The sequence below is a fragment of the Platalea leucorodia genome (genome assembly GCF_965183815.1).
Source record: "Platalea leucorodia genome assembly, chromosome: 11".
NCBI lineage: Eukaryota > Metazoa > Chordata > Aves > Pelecaniformes > Threskiornithidae > Platalea > Platalea leucorodia.
Genome location: NC_138833.1, coordinates 18,521,904 through 18,527,991, shown reverse-complemented (window position 1 = coordinate 18,527,991; position 6,088 = coordinate 18,521,904).

The window sequence follows — 6,088 nt, the reverse complement described above, 5'->3', positions numbered from 1 at the left end:
CAACATCTGGAGCAGGGCAGCGAGCCAGCCCGGCTGTTATGGCTGCTGGCAGCATCGTCCTCCCGCTGGGCTCACCGGGCCCACTGTGAGCCCCGATGGGCAGGACTGGCACTCGGAGCACCTTCCCAGGGGCCCTGGGGATGGTGTGTTGGAGGGGAGCGTGTGTGTGCGTGGCAGTGGCATTGCACATGGACAGGACCAGCCCGTCCCTCCCCTCCCTGCTGCGGGGTCTGGCTGTGGCACTGCCGTATGGCTGCACGGCGCCCACGTGGCCACCAGCCCTGCGGGACATGGGGTAGGGGAGGATGGAGGCGATGCCTTGCATGGAAGGGACGGTGGGGAGAAAGCATCCCGGCAAATACAGGTGAGGGCGGGTGGATGGAGGTGGCAGGGAAGGACGAGGAGCCGGGGGGTCCCTGGGGGGAAGCCACGGTGAACCTGGCACGCCTGGGTGGTTGGCGAGGTGGGGCTGCTTGTGCCTGGCTGTGCACGAAGGGCTGGGAAGATGGGGGCTGAGGTGGGCTCTCTGCCGTGCTGAGCCCCCCGTGCAAGGGGGGAAGATGTCCCCGAGCACCCTTCCCCATCTGCCCCAGTGCTGAGATCCACATCGCGGCTCTCCAAGCCCCAGCAGCTCCGGCAGCAGCGGCCCCATGGTGCATGGGGAGGGACCAGAGGTGAAACTCAACCCAGATGTGCGACAGCAGGAAACCCTTTAACATTTCCCTCCTCTGTAGCTAGAGCTGGAAAGCCCCTCTAGCAGCGCTAGCTCCTGGGTTTCTCCTCTCTCTTGCTCCCCAAGTGCCCTGCAAAGGAGCCGCAGACGTTGTCCCAGGGAGGGACAAGGACAGGGGCTCGCTGGGGATGCTCTGGGCAGCTCCATGGTCTTTGGGGAAGGCAGCATCCTCTGGGGAGAAGCAAGCGGCCCAGGGTGAGCAGCATCCCAAAAGCAAGTTTGCATCAGCAAACAAAGAGCACCGAGTCCCCATAGGGCTTAAAAAGAGGAGGAGAAGTATTAAAATGGTTGAAACCTATATATTATGTGGGCTGAGTTACACCTCCATGGTAGTGTCAGCCCCTCGGCTGTGGGAATGTGCTGGTATCGGCACGAATTTTGTCACTCCCTGAGCCCAGAGAAGTTATATCTCCATTTATGTGACTAGAAGCTGGGTTTGCTGAATGAAAAGCTACCAGGGCAGCTAGAGCCATCCACATCTTGTCTCCCTTTGCCCACCCTCGGCACCTGGAGCCTCATTTAATGTCTGCCTTTGCTTTTTGCCACGGCTCAGCATCACCTCGCAGCCCTTCCTCATCCTAAAGGTGCCCGGAGCCTCCCGACCCGGCCTCGCTCTGCCTGCCTCCCAGCTGTCCCCTGCATTATTAAACCAGAACTGCCTTATCAGCCCGTCTTTTTTCCACTCATGCAAAACCTGCTTGGTTCTAGCTTTGCCAGCCGGCAGCACTTCCATTAGGAGCCAGAAGACATTGGGACACCCCTTCGGTGCTGACCCTGCCGGCTCCGGCTGCGAGAAAGCCACTGAGCTCCAGGTCCCCGGGGAGTCCCGTTCCTTGGGGAGCTGGAGCTGCCCCCCAGTTCATCCTCCTGCACCTCTGCAGGGGGACAACCCACCGCTTCCCTGCCCCGAGACCCCCGGGAAGCGGCCCCGGCTCCCCCCGGGCTCCGAGCCGCTCCGACACCTGGTTTTAATAATAAAGAGCGCGGGAAGGGACAAATGCGCCTTGCAGGAGGGTGCGGGATGCAGGACATCGGGGGGGCAGGAGGGGGACGTGGGGCTGGGATGGGGGGGATGCTGGGGGGCATCAGCCCTGGAGCTTCGTGGGGCTGGAGGGGTCCGGCTCCCAGTTACAGCCCCGTGGGGTTACAGCCCCGAGCTGCCCATCACCACGTCTCCTCTTTAAAACAAATACCGCTCGCAGAACTGGATTAACTACAGCCACCGGAAAGCCGGGATTAATGGAAACTGGTTATAAGACAATTTTGCCGGATGGCAGAAACATCTTTTTGTCATCTGCCCTTTGGCATTTCAAGTCTATTTTATATCTATCATCTCCAGCGTTTTCTGATTTAGGCTGTGACATTTAAATGGGCGATGCGTATTTACAGTCTTAGGCGTTGCGAATATCTTATATATAAGTCTTCTAATGTATAGAAGACATTCTATACATTTGTCTCTTCAAAACAAGACCTATAAATCTTTACAGAAAAATGTACAACTTCTACAAAAAGATTTCTATTGGCTTTGTAATCCAGGAGGAGATGAATATATAATAAAAATACACTGACATTTTTCAGACACTAGAATTTAGCATTATTTTATCGCACAGAGTAAATACGTCACTTCAAAATCACGAGAGGCATTAGAAGAAATATTTTGCATGGCTCTTATTCAAGAACTTGGTGACTTGCACTGTCCCCTCCCTGCCTAGGCATCGTCCCCCACTCCGGTCACAGATCCCACGATAAGGATGCAGTAAGTGCCAAGGCTGGAGAGCCAAGGTCACGTCCCCGCAGCTGCAGGGATCACGCAAAGGGACACAGCGCTCCGGCGGGGCTGGCACAGCCGCTGTCCCCTCCCAGCACACAGCAACGCTGGGTGACACGGCACGGTGTCTCAGGAGGCTTTCGTCTGCCCCAAATCTGGCTTTCCATGAGGGTCCCATCATCCCAGCAGGAGCCTGACCACAGCCAGAGCCCCGCCGGCAGCTCCTCTGCCACCTCCCCGTCCACGCAGGTCCCGGTGCGGCACGCCCGCGCCCCACCTCCATGACGATATCCCCCAGGAGGAGGTCCCCAGCCTGGAGGAAAGGGCTGCAGAAGAAGGCGAAGCCATCGCCGCTTTCGCAATCCTGCCGCGGTGTGAAATATTTGCGTCATCTGGTTTTAACCTCCAGCCATCTGGTCTGGGGATGCCTTTCTCGGAGGAGCAAGGGGCTCCTCCGCGGTTGGTGCTCTCTGTTATTTACAGGGTCCAAACTCACCCTTGTTTCTCCCTGGGAGACAGCAGCTTCCGTGGCCCTTCCCAACTCCCTCATTAGGTTTTCAGAGCTGAGGTCTCGGACAGGTTTGTGCTTGCCGGCCCCGGCCCCTTTCCTGTTGCTCTTTGGAGAAGCAGAGATAGGAAGGCGTTAGCTTGGTGGGGAGGGTCACAGCGAGATTTCTCCAACATAAAACCATGGTATAGACATTTTTTGGTTGAAATAATTCTGTTTTCTACTAAGTCTCATTGTAAAGCTTGATTTAAATGTCGAGCTTCAGCAGGCTGTAAGGCTGGACACAGCACGGAGCGCTTGGAGGAGGAACCCATCCCACCCGAAAACTGCCGAGCACCTTCACTTACGCCTGCTTTGGGAAGCCAACACAGGAGATGGCTTTCAAGTCATCCAAGAGGTTTCTTTCCGTGTCTCGCCACCCACTCTGCTCACCAGACGATGGAAGGCACGACGTCCCTCCGCAGGGATTTTGCATCCCACATGCTCCCAGCACCCACGCGGAGCCGGGGCACCGCTGGCAGCGGGGCAGGAGGAGCCGGCCGGGGTGTACGTGCACCCCGACTGCCAGCACTGCCACCTCATTCCCCGGCTGGACATGCTGCGAAACCCTTCTCCATCCCCTCCTTCCCAGGGCTGGGCAAGCAATGGGGGTTTTAAATCAAGCGAGGCTGTGAAACTGGGAACTTCACTCCAGTGCCCCCCTTTTGGGAGTGGGCTGTCAATGCCCACCCTGCCCAGGGCTGTGCCCTACATGGCTGAGCCATGCTCTTTAGCAGCAGATGGAGCTGCTGGGGGAGCAGGGGCCTGTAAATCATCTGCCCTTCCAGGCTTATAAACCCCCCAAATGATCCTGGCAGGCACCTGGGAATCTCTCGGCTTTTCCCTCTTCCTGCAGCTGCCAGCACCCCCACCCATCTGACGGAGCTCTGGGAGCACAGCGCTGCGCCTCCAGCCCTCCTGCCAAAATCCCTGTCCTGGTGAGACCCATGACTCGCCATGCCTGCACGGCAGCTCAGACCTCGGCAGGACCTGGCCCTCATGGCCCCTGGGGAGGTCCAGGGCTCGGTGTCAATGTCGGTGCAGGTGGCTGTGGGGTGACAGGGCAGGACCACAGCCACCCCACTGCTCTGGGAGGCACCTGGGGGGGAGGATCCGGCCCCTGTCCTGTGCAGCCATGCTGGGGACAGGGAGGGGGACCACAGGCCACCTGCAGCCACCCAGCCCATGCCTGGCCAGACAATCCATGCATCCCACTTCTGACATCCCACCCTGCCTGCATCCCTCCCTGCCAGCATCCCTCCCTGCCAGCAACCTGCCCTGCCTGCGTCCATCCGTGCCTGCATCCCTCCCCGCCAGCAACCTGCCCTGCCAGCATCTCTCCCTGCCGGGATCCCTCCCTGCCAGCAACCTGCCCTGCCAGCATCTCTCCCTGCCGGGATCCCACCCTGCCAGCAACCTGCCCTGCCAGCATCTCTCCCTGCCGGGATCCCTCCCTGCCAGCCCGGCAGGCTGTGGCACGACCAGCGTTGCCTGGCCCTGTGCGAACAGCAGCCTGGGCACTGCTGGGCTCCACGTCCCTCCTGCAGCCGTCTGCAGCGGGGATTCGCCGGCACATCCCCAAGCAGCCGGAGACGATGTGGGACGTGTTGGGGCACGGACATGGGATGCGTCAGGACGTGGATACGCGACGTGTCAAGGCACGGCTGCAGGATGAATCGAGGGGCAGAGAGCAGCACCCAGGGCTGGACCCGACCCCACAGCAGCTCATGGTGGGCACCACCACGGCCCTGCTCTCCCCTCCTGCCTGCGGGCTGGGGCTGCGGAGGGCCTGGAGAAGCCTCGGGCTCAGCTCTGAGACCCCCAGGACCCTGCTGCCTCCCACCCGCTTCCCCACACAGCCTCCCAGGGGGCTCAGAGCCCGGCAGGGGCTGCCTTGGGCTCTCCAGCGAGCATTTGTGGGATGAGGCCACAGCAGGGATGGCCCCGGGCAGCCCCCAGCTGGGGAGGGGGAGCAACCTGGGGGCACGGTGGGGTTTGAGCCCCGAGCGGGGGGATGCTGGCTAGGGCTCCTGCTGCCCCCGGGGCCCTGCCAGCCACAGCCACCCAGCCCCCGGCCCTTGCCTAGCACGGATTTGCGAAGTTTGCACATTTTCGGCAGACGCAGAAGTGACAAAACATCATCAGTGCCAAGGCGGGCCACAGGCAAGGGGGACGGAGCCTTCCTCCCCCACAGCTCTCCTGCAGCTGTGGAAGCGCAGAGCCCTCCTCATCCTCCCGGGCACCCTGGGGCCATTGCATAGGGCTGAGCTGTGCTCCTGGCCCCGTTAATTAAGAAGCAATTAACTGAGGGCCAAGCTGGGCAGCAGCTGGTCCCACCTGGGGTGGGTTGCAGGTCACCTGGGGCTGGATGGGGACAACGGGCACAGCCCCATGGCTCCCTCCTGGGTTCGGGGACACCGGGAAGCAAACCCTGGGGTAACGGCGTAGGGTGCCTGGCCTGCATTTGCTCCAGCATGGCCAAAAATTAAAAGCCTCCTTGTCCAGGCAGGCAGCCCCAGGGGTGCAGGCAGGCAGGCAGGCAGCTCCAGTGGTTCAGGCAGGCAGGCAGCCCATGGCTCTCCCCTCGCAGCCCCCTCTCCTCCGTCCGGCGGCTCCTGCAGCACTGCACATCGTTTGTCACTCCGACAGGTTCAAACAAACCCGGCTGGGATTAATTAGGCTCCGTCTTCGTTTCCTCCAGCGCTTCGCAGGGGCCGGGCTGCAGAAAGCGGTGGGGAGGCAGCAGACGGGCGGGCAGGCTCTGGCAGGCAGGGACTGGATAATCAGGAAGGGGGGGGCAAAAGGCAAGCAGGGATCGCCCCGACCCCCCCAAATCCCTGCCCCAGCACTAACACAGTCGGTGCTGGATGCTGTCCCAGCTGGCTGTGGGCTCCATCCCGGGAACGGGAGGCCACGGGCGGCTGTGCAGCGTGGCCGGATCCAGGACTAGATGGCTGCTGCCACCTCGTGCATGGAGGGCTGCTCCCACATACACCCCCTTCCTCCCCAAATCCCCACAAAAGATGGACCCCAAAGTCCC